At 45.9% G+C, this 15,597-nt stretch overlaps 1 protein-coding gene across 7 annotated transcripts in view; it reads right to left on the reverse strand.

Moving 5' to 3' along the window:
* Positions 1–15,597, reverse strand: part of STAMBPL1 (STAM binding protein like 1) — a 580,481-nt gene that overhangs the window by 231,271 nt on the left and 333,613 nt on the right. The window lies entirely within an intron of this gene.

Raw genomic sequence — 15,597 nt, forward strand, 5'->3', positions numbered from 1 at the left:
TGCTAACCAGATGCATTGAAGAAGCCCTATAGGTGCTAAGGGCATGCATTTCAAATCCAATGTACATGAATATGTATAAACATCAGATGTCTAGCTCAGGAGAAAAGGTTACATGATAACTATTCCTTGCAATACAAGTACAATGCAAGTATTCATATTGTGCAACCAGACTCTCCTTCAAACACGTTTTTTTACTTCTTATACAAAGACATTCAGGGCCTGATTCATGGAACGTTTTCCTATGGGATTGCACTATTATAAAACACTTGCATGAATCAGGCCCTCAGTTGGTTGGTGAGATTTTGAGTTGCATTAAGACTGCTGTAAAATGCATTCATTTTAAAAGGTAAAGATGTTGTTTTAAGCCACCGGTTTTGCTTAGGAAGTAAAACATTTTACATGGACTAAAGCACATAATAGAACCATTCGAAATAAAAAAGAACTTGGCTATAACTGCATTTTCCACACAGAAATTGTCATTTTTTTTCTTATTTTTGTAGGTTTAAACGACCTCTGTTAAGAAAAGCTGGGTATTGGAGAAGAAAAACACAACGTCAATGTCAAATGTATGCAACATATTTCCAACCTCATTTCATTCTGTGTTTTCTTCACTACCTTTGTAACTTGTTCCAGGAGAGGTGGAAATGTGAGGAGCAGTACATGAGGGTGTTGGGAGCAGGAGAAAGGAAAGAAAGACTGGGGAAAGAAGGCTAGAGAAGGGGCCAGAGATGAGAAGGGAGAAAATGGATAGGTGGAGATGGAGTGCAACTTAAGAGAAGAGAACAATTGGGAAGAGAAGGGCAGAAGAAAGATCAGAGAGGGCCTCAGCTAATTGTTAGCAGTGTGGTGCAATGTGAAACAGTTTTTCATGCTCGACGTGCTGCGTGCAGAGGTTCTTTCCTCTTACTCTTTTCTTTCCTTGGTTGAGCTATCGGAGGCTTTTCCGAGTGGATCGGTGACCAGCGGCACTGGGAGTGGAGAAGAGCGGGGCGCGCCTGGTCCTGATGCCCTGTGGAGGTCTTAAAAGCCTTGTTGTGTTTAAAAATAAAATACGATTTAGAAAGACCGCTCTGTGTGGTCTTTCTAAATCTGTCAGCCCCTGCGATTCACACAAGTGTGTGCAGGGGCAGACCGGCACGCCAAGACGCAGAAGCGGCCTCGACGGAGAACGGGCCGTTTACGTGTGTGGGTTTGTGTGTGTGTTCCGTGTACATATTTGTGTGTGTGGTCATGTGCGGCTTATGTGGGTCTTCAGAGGGGTGGTAGGCGGTGGGGGCTGAGGGTGGGGATGCAACAAAATGTCATTTACATTTTTGTAGACTGCCTAAAAACAGCTGGAAAAGAAAATTCTTTCGGTTGAGCGACCTACAAAAATCGAAATAATGACACAGAACCAAAGGAACTGGTGCGACTGTTGTGCTCTGCCTGATCGAAGAACCGCAGGTTGCGGACGCACCACGAGTCAGGAGGTGAGCCACTAGGAGGCCTAGGTTTGGCGCCTAGCTCTCACCCTGCCATGGGCTTGTGGACAGTTTTGCCACCGGAGCTGCTTGGAAACTTCGTTTTGCTTTTTACTTCTTGTGGCATGTGCTGTGGATAAGTGCATTTGCAGTTTTGGCCGTTTAGCAGAGCGGCAGGTGTGGTGTGTGAGCAGTGTGTGCTGACAGCTTGACAGGAGACTCTGAGCCTGTGACCGGTGAGCAGAGTATTTTCCTTCAGCTCTATTGGTGAGCCAGACCCGAAAGTCCAGTGAGACACTCAAAAGGTCTTTGTGATCAGTGTGTGCTGACAGTTTGACAGTAGTTTGGCAGGTCTGTGGCAGAGGTGAGCTGGTCTGCAAAGGTACAGTGATTGTGACTGTGCTAAAGGCAGAGATTATGGAAATACACCAGTGCCAATCTGACATACCTGCAAAGTGCAAAGGGGCTTGCGTGGGGGTATTTGATTGTCTCCGACATCAGAGACTATGGCAAGCACAATAAGTTATGCCCTTAGGAGCCACTCAGTTGTGAGTAAGGGGGCACAGGGAGATCTGCCTTTATTAACTGAGTCCATTCCTGAAGAATCGTCCCCTGTGCCTGGTGTGATACTACAAGACTGTTCCCAGACTTGAATTGGAGGAACATTCTGTATTTGGACACACAGACAGAGAGGTTCACAGAGGAAGATTTGGTGAACAAATGCTGTGCATATTTGGGAGTGCCTCAACTAGTTTAGATCAAAGTGCTTTAGTGGGGAACAAAGTAACAGAAAAACACAATCGCCTAGACCCTACATTAATGACTCCTATCCCTGGGCAGAAAATTGCTGACTTCTTCCCATATACGGAACAAACGGAAGGGAGGCCACTGGCTCCAGGTCGAGCCACTACATTGGAAGTTGATGGGTCACATATTAACGTCCAGAGAGTTTCACAAGAGGACACCAGTAATGGCTAATTAAGATCAGGACCAAACGGATAGATTGCTAGAAAGGTCTTTCTTTCATCCATGGGGAAATCACACGTTGGATCCACTCTATGTTGGCTGAATTACTTTCACATAGTATGTCAATAGACAGGGCTGTTCATGAAAGAACAAATGCTGCTTTACATCAAACATTAAGGGAAGTAGACGATAGTATTAAGTTATCCCCTCCGTCAATTTCTGCGTTAAACTCAGTTTTTCATCAAGCTCTATGATAACATCAGAGACAAGGTACAAGCACATCCCTAAATGCTGAGTCAAATACACATAAAAATGGAAGGGCTGTGTAAGAGGGATTGTATAAATGTGCCAGTTTCCTCTGCAGGTTGCCAGTTGATCCACAATCCCTTGGTAATGGCATTGACTTAACAGTTGGAGGGGCAGATATCATCTTTGCCGCCGTGCATTTATATCCCCATTGAGAAAGAGACGTTCCCTGGAGGCTGCAAGCCCATTTATCATGGAGCAGCCAGGAAGCAATGAGAGAACCTCTGGTAAGGAAGCCTCCACAGACAGAGCTGTTGGAGAGCCAGAAAAGAAATGTGTCCTTTTGTACTAGAAGGGGGTTGGGGATACCTGACCGGATGTACAACCAATGTAAGGAGACAAGAGACAAGACCCTGAGGGGATATAAAGGGAAGGTGAACTGGAGATGGGTTGGGTTATTAGTATGGGCGTTGGGTTGATAAAACTACGATCTGTTGCAACCAGTAAATCAATGTCTTGCTTTCCTCATTTCTGATACGACTCCAGTGTCCTTTTGTCTGAATTTTACGTTCATACATGGTGCCTTGACTCAGATCTGTGGCGCAACGCTGCAGACCACCGGACCCAGAGGGCCTCCATCCGGACACCATCACGAGAACTCAACACGAAAAGGGTGGAGATCCACTTCAAAATCTCCATATGGGCTTCCGGAGGAGAAGAGAAAGAGGAGATCAGGGCTGGTGAGTGCATGCGATGCCGCACAGGGAACCGGGGGTCTCGCTTGGGACTAGGGAATGGACAATGCAGGATGGGATGTATTCAGGGGATATGCTGAAATGGGAGTGAGATTCTGGGTAGGGTATTGAGCATGGTTAGCCAGTTTTTACTGAGATTAACATAACAAAGTATCAAGGTTAGGAACGAAGCCTGGTACAATGCATGGGTATTGGTTAAAGTAACAGGTCATGGGAAAGGGCAAAGCCCAACAATAAATAGGGAATGGTGCAAAATGTCTACTCCCAATTAGGGCTGTGTAGAGCGGTGCCAGCCCACCCCCTCCGGGGTGCGCTGCCACCAGATTTCTTTCCCACCGCCGCCCAATGTGCTTGCCTGCTGCTCCCTGGCCCTGCTCTGTGCTCCAGGCTGCTGCTTCGCGTTTCACTGTCACGCCAGCCGGCTGCATTAGCCGGATTACTTTTTTGCCTGCGGGGTCGAGAGCTCCTTTTTTTTTTGTTTTCGTAAGTTACTTTAGAAGATGCGGTCACAGAGATGGCGGGAGAGACTGGAGCGGTACACGTTTTGAGTGCAGGTGTGGTGACCAGGATTAAACGTTTAAAACATTGCTTACGGTCACAGTATTTTCACGGATATAGGAAAACTCAGTATGTACGCTTCGGTGCCACACATTAACAGGGAGGCGTTGCCAGCAAGTGCCATTTCATCAGAAGTCACGCAGCCCCCCCCAGTACAAAGGCCACAATGAGACAACACTACGGATGCTACCGCAGAAGCTATCTTTACCGCAAATAATAAAAACATTTCATTAGTGACTTAAAGCAACTTTATTTTTTGCGTGTCAAGATAATAGTCATCAGGGGTATGAACAAATCTTTAAATGGGCGCTTTGTGTCGCTCACTTTAACTATCACAGATTCGCAAGGTATCTGATGCTTTGTGAACTCTCTGAGTTGGACATGTGCCATCATGCATATGAAAGGCGCTGCCAGTGATAAAAGAAATGCGTTTGCAACCTGAGCACCTTAACGACCTGCAGAGCCACGGACGGTGTGTGTGTTGTGCCTGCCAAGTTGTGTCTTGGGAAACTGGCAGGGCTTGAATGTCCGGCCTGGGCCAATTATATATGGATTGGGAGAAAGAAAAAGCGCCCAGGGCATGTTTCTTGAGCCTTGGAACTAAAAGGGGAGGAAGGGGTGCGCGTTTCGAGTGGGGTGACCAGGATCACAAACGTTGAAAACATTTGATTAGCAACATAAAGACACTTAATTTTGTGCATGTCAATAGTAGTCATCATGATATGATATGGCATTTATAATGCACCTATAGACAAGTGTTTCAAGGCGCGACTGGCAAGGGAGGGGGAACGGGGGGGAAGACAGAGACAGCAATCCTACTAGGCAGAGTGTCATTCAGATCGCACAAGTGCAGGGGAAGGAGGAAGGGGAAAAGTATGGAGGAGGAGGGGACAGTGCAGTACATGGGGTAGTAGAATAAATAAAACAGTAAGAGAAGTAGGGCCAGCTGGTGGCAAGTCCAATACCAAGTGCAGACATCAGGTGTCAAGTGCTGGTGGGGGACTGAAGGGATACATAAAAGCAGGATGGATATAAACGCATCTTTAAACGGGCGCTTTGAGTTGCTCACCGGTGCTTTGCGAGCTCTTTGAGTTGGAATTGTTCCATCATGCATATGAAAGGAGCTGCCCGTGATAAAAGAAACGTGTTTGCAACCTGAGCACCTTAACCTGCAGAGCAATGTGTGTATTTCTGCCTAGCTGAAACTACAGTGGTGGAGCTAGGAAGGGGTTCGACCGGAAGCCACGCCCCCACCAGTCCGGGTGCGCCCCTCTGCTGCCTGATGTGCCTGGTCAGAAATAAGCATTTGCTCCCTCAATGTCATTTAACAAGCAACTTGCACTAAAGTGGGAGACTGACGGGACAATGATCCTCAGCTGCCCGTGTCCGGACCTTGCCATTTCCGTGTAGGCGTTCAATGAGAAACATGTTGCATTTGTATTAACCTAACTCCACTACTGGAAATGGGTTCAATTTAATGTTGGCATCCATGGAGTTGGAGGTAAAGCTCGAACAGTCAACAGAATGCTTCATGTTTCACTTTGAATTGCATGAATCCAATGTTTTAGGATGTGTCCGGACAACTTTTCTGGGGACGTTCTTTGCACACTGAATAAACAAACATTGGAGAACAAAATACAAACCCTTTTCTCTAAGAAAAGCGTTCAAGATACACGTTGAGTGAGGAGCTAAAAGAGACACATTTTCAGTGTCCCGGGTGGCACAGCTGCTGGGGCTATCAATACTATTACATTTTTCTAGACTCTTCGGAGCCTGGGGGGGGAAGACCAACTGGAAACCAGGGGCCTTTATTAGCACTGCGCAGGTGCATTAACCCTATATTGCAACACTGTTTCTCACCCTCTTTCACAAGGACCTCAGTCTCCTGCAGACAAAGCTGATGGCCGAGAGTCTGAGGCCGATGGCCAGAGACGAAAAGTACTGAAGTTATGTTATCATGATGCCAGGTCTTTTTTTTAAGTTTTATTCACAACAGTGTACATTACAGACTCTCATATACAGTCACATGATGGCATACAGCTTTTTATGTCTGTTCATGCCCACCCCCCCTGCCCGCAACTCTCCGCACCCACTCTCTAGCCTATTCCACCTACATTGTTAAATGACTATGCATTTGTCTGTGCCTCATTGTCTGTGCTGGTCTAGGGTCTGCCGATTACAGCAGTACATTTAGTGCCCTCTGGGTCTCATTATGTTCAGAGGCCATTCACTTCTGCAACATATGCTTCCAGGTATCCAATGCCTACATTTTGTAGCCCCAGTGGGCTGATTCCTGCCATACTGAGGTCTCAGCTATCTACCATTTTGGAGGTCCCTCCGCCATGGCTGTATTTCTGGTCCCCTACGCGCTTTGCAAACGATTCTACATTTTGCCATAATAGAGGCTAAGTCTTTCAACCTACTAACATGCCTTGCTTGCTTCGTATATCTGCATTGGGTAGGGCCTGAGCAATCCCTTCCCAGTATTGTCTTATTTCCACACAAGCCAAGAACATATGTACCAGATCCGCATTAATCAATCCACATTTTGGGCAGAACTATTACATAGCCCTGCAAAATGTGGCTATTTTTTTCATGGTAAAGTATGCCCAGTGAGTTAAATATAACTATCAGCTGAAACTTCGCATTCCGGGACACTTTATGGTAAGCCATCGCTCTGGCCCAGACCTCATTCGACAATTGCTCTTGTAAATATGCTTCCCAGCCATGCCCGGTTTGTGCCAGCATATCCCCCAGCCTTGACATTAAAAACTCAGATATTCGAGACTGCATGCCCTCCTTCTGAAAAATCATACAATGTTTCTATCGTTTCATCCTCCTGCAGCACCCTGTCTGCTCCCGGCCATTTTTGCTTTAGTCTGTTGAGGAGTGAAGCATAAACTATGTGTTGTCCCTCGTGTACGCCTGTTTCTGAGGTAAGCGCACTGAACGTCATCGGTCTCTCCTCCCGCAATACACCTCCCACCGTCCCTACCCCAGTGGTTCCCAATACTTCCTCACATTAAGCCGAAGTTGTGGGTCCTCCTCCTTTAGTGTCACCAGTGTGATCTGGGGGGTGGGGAGGGTGAGTAGGGTGATTTGTTGCCTAGAATACCAGCCCTACTCCATATTGACCTTCCCAGTATCAGCAGAAGTGTTGGGTCCCGTGTTGCTGCGGTCAATATCACCTCCTTCAAAAAGTATGGTGTGCATGCCGGCTGCCCGCTGTAGCCAACAAATATTCTGGGTCTGTGCATCTGACAGCCAGTTTGTAACGAATTGGAGATGACATGCCACAAAATATGCTTCAAAGTTGGGGACTTATATACCTCCTCGATCATACGGCCCCTGCAATTTCGTTAGCGCCATCCTGCATCTATAGTTGTGCCATAAAAAGCTGCGACAAATAGTATCTAATTTCCTAAAAAAGGCTTTAGGTATGTCATACGGAACGTGAGTGAAGCAATAAAGAAGCCTCAGGAGCACGACCACCTTTAATAATGCAGCCCTCCCCATTAGCGAGAGCAGCAATTTGGCCCAACATGTCATAGATTTCTCAATTTTGTATACTGCTTCTAATGTGTTCTGCATGTGTTCTGTTTTAGGATGATGAAAAATGTCTATCCCAGAGATCTAAATGTGTTCACCTCCCATTTAATCGGTAGCACTGGCAATGTGTCTAGGGGTTTTCCTCTATATCCGGCCCGGGGGAACAAAACCGAGTTCTGTGCATTGATCGTTATACCAGATAGGTCTGCATAGCGCTTAAACACATCTAAGATGTACAGCAAGTTGGTTTCTGGGTGCTGTAGATATAGAAGCAGGTCATCCGCGTATATGGAGATCAGGTTCCTGCAGCCCTGCATCTCGGTATTCTTTCCGGTGATACACCGCCAATTGTTCTAAGGCCAATATAAATAACATGGGTGACCAGGGATAGCCCTGCCATGTGCCTTTACCTAGCAGCCATTGGTCTGAGATTCTAGTGCCCGTCTTCACTCTCGCCACAGAGTTGCTATATAACAACCGTAACCATTTAATATATATATGGGCCCTATGCCAAAGCTCTTCAGTACTGCCAGAAACCATGGACATCTGACCGAGTCAAATGCCTTGACTGCGTCAAGCGAGGTCACTGCCAAAAGCTGTGTGCTATCCAAGGTGTGGTCTATGATGAGGTGTAACCTCCTTAGGTTATATGTGATGTTTCTGTCTGGAATGTAACTTGACTGGTCTGAGTGTACCAGCTTGGATATTGCTGGCTTAAGCCTGTTGGCCATTAGGGCTGTGAGTATCTTCCCGTCCTGGTTCAACATCGACAGGGGTCGGTAAGATCCGCAATCGGTGTCCGGCTTATAGGGTTTCAATAATGGGATAATAGATTCTCTCAGCGACATAGGTAATACGCCTGTATCCAGCGCCTCGTTAAGCATTGCTAGCAACGGGGGCGTGAGATCTGCAATGCATTCTTCATAAAAATTCACTGGGTAATCTGTCCATGCCTGGGGTTTTACCGGACAGCAAACCTCTTATTGTGTATTCTAATTCCTCTATAGTTATGGAGCCTCTAGTCTGTCGACTGCCTCCGCATCCAACTTCGGAATATCTATCTGCGCTAGGTCCTCCTCTATCTCAAATAACCGGGTTACTGATGTCTGTCATGAAAACATTGGTTTATGCCTTCCTGCGTACCGCAAACCTCCCCATTACACTTCACAATCTACCTTATCATATCTCGCTTGGATTTGCTTTTGTATAGCCAGGCCAGCAAGCGTCCCGGCTTGTCCCCTTCAGCGTGTTGTCTTTCCACACATTTCTGGTAGCTGAGCTTACCCAACCTTTCCCAGTACTCTAGACATTCCTGCTGCAAGCGAATAGCTTCCTGGGCCTGTTCCTTGGACGTGCCACCCAAAGAATCTATGGCTTCTAATTTAGCTTCAGCCCTTTGCAGATCTCTTTCTATCGTGGTTTACATACCCTTCGCCTTAGCTATCGATGTCCCCCTCACCACTACTTTGAAGGCCTCCCACAATGTACCCGCTGATTCTACACTCCGTGTTGTTTTGAAAGTACTCCTTTACACATTCCCTCAAGTGACCCCTGAACACCATATCTCTTAGGGCTTTGCCTCAGCTTCCACGTCAGAATGCATGTCCTGGCGGGAGAATAGTGATCACCAGGGGGCCATGATTGGATAGTGAATTCATAATTGCAGAATATAAAGCACGGATACTAAGGGTCTCCTTCCCTGGTGAAGACATAGTCCAAACTGGTGTATAGGTCACTGGGGGTGGTGTAATGTAAATATCCCCGGACATGTGGGTGTAAGGTCCTCCATATGTCGGGCAATTTAAATGCTTGCAGCAGTGTATTCAAGACTTTAGCCGAGGGGGATGGATGTGTACATTTATCATCTGATCTATCCAGTGCTGGGTCAAGCGTGGAGTTAAAGCCCGCCCCCCCCGCTCCCCCAACACTAATGTACCATCTCTGTATGGAATAATCTGGGGGTATAGCAAAAGAAAGTAAGCCGCTGTATCCTGGTGCGGTGCGCGCAGGTGTTGATAATACAAAGCGCCCTCCGTTCCACCAGTCCCTGCACCACAATCATCCTACCCTCTGTCTTTAAAAATCGAGGACTCTGCACGGCCGGTGCCACCCATATCAAAACCCCTCTAGCATATGCTGAATATGGCGAGCCCAGGGTCGTACCGCTCAATTTTTTGGTGAAGATGTCTTGTTTCACCCCTGTGAGCTGCGTTACTTGAAGTGCTATGTCGATTTTCTGGCGTCTCCGATATGCCATTATTCTATTTCGCTTAATATAACTATTTATTCCCCTGACATTCCATGACACTATTTTAAGTTCCCCCATTGCATAGAAAGGATTCTTCACATTTCAACAGTCCAATGTGCATAGGATGCCAGGTCTTTAGTTAGAAATGACCTGCTTTTCTACACTGGATCACATAAAAGAATAACACTGATGCCAGTTTGAGGAGAGCGTGGTAATGGCATTGTATAGTCTTTTTCCCCACCCTCTTTGCTTCCCATTTCCACTTCTCTTTCTCTCGATTCGTTCATTTCTCCACTTCCATACATACCTGCCTAACCTCTGGCTTTGACCCAGAAACTCTGGGGTTTTATGCTGTTTTCCGGGTCTCCCGGAAAGAGCGTGGAGTCCCTGGGTTTTCCTCTGCATGCTCACAGTTGCTGCGGCTTTGCCCATGCCGCCATCCGATTGGCTACCAGCAGCATTTTGTAGCCAATCAGGTGGAGACATGGGTGGGACACAGTAATGCTGCGAATTTGGACTGTCAGTCCTCTCCTTAGCATCCTATTTTAGTGGCCTTCGAGGCATCGCATCACCCCCCTCTCCGCCTGAAACAGATATTTAGCTTCACTTGCCTTTCCAATGTGTCTTGCCCAATTGTATTCCGGAATCCTCCGCCAACTAGCCTGAGGTATTAAATAGAGGTACAACGGGAAAGGCACAAAAGAGGGTGACTTTACCGGTTGGGAAAGGTGCCAGGGTCTGTAACTGGAACACTGGACCGTTATCAGTCAGTAAAGGCACTGTCTTGTGCTTATTGTATGAATACTCAAATGCCAAGTAACACACATGCTCTGCGCGATGCGCGCATAGGTACACATTTTCTTAAATCTAGCCACTGGAGTAAACCCTAAAATGGCCCGTTGACAGGGACACAGAAACTCATGACGTTGACTAAGTGTATAAAGAGGTTGTAAAGCAAACAAATATATAATTAGTCAAGTGTATGATGCAGAAAGGGGCATGCTTCTAATGACTTCAAGACATTACATACAAAACAGACCAGAGTGGGTATGGCATGTACAACATGTTAGAGTATTTGTAAACTATTATATCTGCAATTTGCATGGTGTCTTGACACCGGTAGATTTAACAAAAATATGTCACTGAACATAGAGCAGCTTCTTTGCAGTGCCAGTCAAGGACGCAAGATACCTCAGCCCATGTTGAACAACATCCTTTTGAGAAAGAGCCCTCAAGCGACGTCAGAAACAAACCCAAGAGAACGTTTCTATTTGTAAGCAATTGCCATGACACTCAATTTTTATATACGTTATTGATCCTATTTCTTCAATCATGGAAATCTTAAATTGGGTGAATCTTTCATAAATTCACAAATGTATGTGAGCTCTACTAGAGCATACATGCAAACTGCATTACTGCTACAGTTAAAGAATTCTTGCAGAAATGGTGCATGCGCCCTCTAGATCAGATTTCTGCAACCAGTGGATCTCCAGATGTTTTGGACTAGGTCACCACTCCCTATAATGGCTGGGGATCATGGGAGCTATAGTTCAGCATCTGGAGAGCCAAGGAACACTGCCCTAGTTCAATTGCAGCCTGTTGCCTATAGCTGTTGAGCAAGTATGAAGGTGAGGCAAGGGTAAGATTCATTCAGCTCGGCACTTCCAAAGAGTTTCTGGATCTTACCTCGTATACCATAGGTATCCACTAGCCAAGCTCTTACTGTTAGATTATTTTAGTATTCGAATCTGGTTGCATAAAATATAGTTGGTTTGTTTTATTTAATTAACACAGATATTCAACATTGTGTTTTACTTTCTGTTGACATGTGGGCACAGCCTTGTGCGGCTATGGGCTGGGCATACATCTCAGGGTTTTTGATTTTCAAATTTAGGTAAGTATGCTGCCGCCCCCCCTAAAAACTCAGAGAATGGCTTCAGATGGACAAACTGCATTAGTGAATAATGTTTTCAACTTTTAATGATTGTGTGTGGAAGCACCAACAGCTGTTATCTAAAATCAATCAGGGTTTCTTCAATCATGCGGACCAGCTCCGAGTAAAACGAGCAAATGGCTCCCATCTTGTGTCTTGCAAATGTAAATCGACACCACTGAAATACATACTTTCAAATTAAATAAAACGGCTTTTATAGTGAGAACACATTTGATAAACAATGGTAAAACTCCTTTGACTAAAAGCGTTTGTGGTTTGATGAGCACATTTAGGCAGTCAGCGAATTTGAATCTGCCATGCACAAGATACGGAATGCATAATAATGAATTGTCCTAATGTAAACTGAAATCGATGTTGTGCATCACCCGGAGTCAAACGCTAATCAGCAAAACATACACATTTGGCGAACATCTAAAGGGAGTTGCATGTCTGTTTGTTTATTAATTTGTAGGGCGCACCGAACCCTTATGAAACATGTAAAAAGAATACACAAAAACACAAGAACATAAGAATCATAACCCAGCTCCCTGAAAGCAGCAGCATTTAATAAGAAGTCCAGAATATGACTTTTACGTTTATCACAGTCACATGATACAAGGGCATGGCTCATTAGCCAACACAATATTACACGCGACCCCTGGCTTCATGAATATAAAAAAGGTAGCTCAGGAGGGATTTGAACCTGGAACTGCAGCCTGAAGAGCTGCGGTTGTTCATTGTGCTGGCTGCAGTGAAAGTGCGGGATTGGTGGGGCGCCTTTGCACATTGCCCAGGGAGGCTGAGATAAAGCCTGGAATTAATGTGTTGCATAGTTTGAGATTAGAAAAGGTGCAAAGCACGCACATGTGAAAGGTGTCCCTGATCGCACTTTGTGACTTAGGCCCAAATGAAATGTTAATTGCTGAAAGAGATTGGCTGAGGACTGGCAATTGTCAGCTAGTTCTTTCATTTTAACTAAAAATGCAATTTTTCAGTTTACTAAACATTACAATGCCCATGTATCCATTCATAGAAAAGTAATGCTTTTATGTATAGAGCATGAGCTCAGATTACATAGGGAGCAATTTCAAGTATGGCAGTGTGGGAAAGATTGTGCTAACCTTACCACCATAAGTGGAGAATTTAGTTCACACCAGAGAAAATAAAGCCTCTACGGAAAAAGGCAGAGGACACACTTGCAAGGATAACAAGTATTTATTTCTTACAAAATAGGAATGCATCAGCAAAGAACTCTGCTGCCGCTGAACGTTCTGAGTTCTGTAGGCACGTGCAGCACATTATAGGCACAAAAGACATCAATATGCTGGTTCGGTTAATCATTGTCAGACTACGCGCACGGTGCAAGGAAGTCCCCAAACCAAGTTCGCTGGGATTTCGAACTGACTCAAGAAGGTCACTCTGACCTATGGCCCCCCCGAATACTGACACGTGCCGACCTTCAATAATTGATCAAGGAAGTGATACGGAACATAACTAAGTGCCACAAAGATTGCTGCCTAGTAATAAGGTTACTTAACCAACCGGTTACACTTACACAATTGACAGCGACTAGGGTACGGAATGTGAATGTGTGGTACGGGTACTCCTTCCAAATTAAGGAGTATTGAGTTTTGACGCCATCTCCCGTGAAGAAGTTCTGTGATTTGTGATTAATGACAAAGAACTAAACATGTCGGGATAAAACCACTGAAAATGTTCAGTGTTGAGTACTCATTTATTAAGTTAGCATACAACTTATGTACAGTCGCTGCTAATTGTTGAATGCAGTTAGCTAGTCGGGTACATTTACAATCAGAAGGGTATTTCTAACATGAATAACGTAGTGGTAGTGTGGGTACGTTAGTACCTACTATGGTTCTCCTGTGATTATTGACTACAGTACGCAGTAGATACAAATTTAGCACAGCACATGACACTTTACTGGTTTGTTATATTTTAGGTGATGGTTTTTTATTATGCATTTTAAAACGATGTACTTAATAAAATATTTTACATTTGTTTGTTTTAAGTGTATGGATTACGGCCTCGAAAAGGTTTGGCTTGTTATACAAACACAATGTTGACAAATGAGTGATGGTGTACCCAATGATCTAAAGAATCAGTATGGTGGCATTGGGATCTTTTTGTTTGTGTTAACAATTGGTTCGTACCAGGGTATGATTCCAGTGTCCTTATTCACCCCGAGTCTCTTCAAAGTTGTTATTGTCATGACATACAGTACAATTCTATAATATGGGTTTGAGGAACCCAATACGTGTAGGGCCTGCTCCATATGGGATGCCAGGCCATTGGTCCGTCTTCATCTGTCCATCTTCTTCCACATGGGGGCTGCTGGGCTCGTCATCCGAGATGAAGTTGGCCTAACAGTTAATTGACTACTAACACAATATTATTTTATCATTGCACAAACACCTGGGAGATGCAGGGATCAGCTTGTTGGGAGAGCTTAGGTCACATCACACTAACTCACATGCTGCAGTCAGACAGACCAGCAACCCCCAAGGTTCTCAACCTTCATTTTTTGATATAATTTGTTTCCACCCTGCACCTCGCTGCAAATATCACGTGACCCAGCTGTGAAGGCGCGATAGCCTTGCCTTCTGATCTTAGTGATCGATCGATGGGTGTAAAGGTTTTATGGTCCGTGGTCTAGGTTTGGATGGTCTTGTGGAATACACGGGTCTCAGGGTAAAGGCATTGCAAAGCTGCATTTCTTGTGAGGGATCATTGGGGGCAGGAGGGACTTTCTATCTGTACCGTGGGATGGTACTGCCAAGAGGCAGTCTGCTCCCTTCTCATGACCTTGCATGGCACATTTTTCCTAGTGCGCAAGGGGCTGCAACTCTTATAACAATGGAGGATTTCTTGTACTCTGTGAGATCTGACTGGGGTGGGGGTTGTGTTTGCGCTCATGCACAGGATCTAATACTAACACACAAAATGCTGTTGGCCGCGCCTGGACCTGAATCCTAAGATTGCTGTCATTCGCCAAGATGCTGTTCGCACCCGAACTTCCCCCAACAGCAACGGTACAGGGACTTCGTTGCAGGCCTTCTGGCCGAAAGCAACACCTCCATCACGTCTTCAGGGAGGTTCCAATCCTTATACCTCAACCTTTCAGAAGCCAAGCATGAAGGTTGAGGGACTTGACCTCTGGATGGAGAACTTGACCCCTCCCCTCCCGTGAGAGCAGATCGTCTCGGTAGGGAAGGCGGCATGGAGGGCAGATGGACATGTCGTGAAGGTCCGGGTACCACGTTCTCCTGGCCCATGCCGGAGCAATGAGGATCATTCGGCACCGAACCTCCGTAATCTCTGCAGCACTTGCGGAATGACGGGGACTGGAGGAAACGCGTACAGCAGTGGGAAGGACCACTCCACTACGAACACGTCCCCCAAGGCTCCTCTTGGAAGAAATTCCTGCGAGCAGAATATTTTGCACTTTCGGTTGACACTGGCGGTGAAGAGATCCACTTGTGGGGTCCTCCAAAGGGCGAAGATCTCCAGGAGAATCTCCTGAGCCAGCTCCCACTCGTGAGAGACCGTGCTCTGCCTGCTCAGAGCGTCCACCGCTGCGTTTTCGTCTCCGGCCAGATGAACTGCCGAGATCGAAATTTCCTGCTGGATGGCCCAGAACCAGAGCTGCATCGCCTCTCTGCACAGAGGGAGAGACCCTGCCCCCCTTTTTGTTGAGGTGGTGCATGGCCACTGTATTGTCCGTCAGGATCAGGACAGTCTTCCCCCGCACAGACGACACAAAAGAGCTAGCCTGAAGGCCCTCAACTCCAACAGATTGATATGGAGTCTGGACTCCGACGGAGACCAACGACCATTGACCATTGACTGTCAACTCGTTGGCAT

Source organism: Ambystoma mexicanum, chromosome 8, assembly GCF_040938575.1.
Source record: "Ambystoma mexicanum isolate Mex_15411 chromosome 8, UKY_AmexF1_1, whole genome shotgun sequence".
NCBI lineage: Eukaryota > Metazoa > Chordata > Amphibia > Caudata > Ambystomatidae > Ambystoma > Ambystoma mexicanum.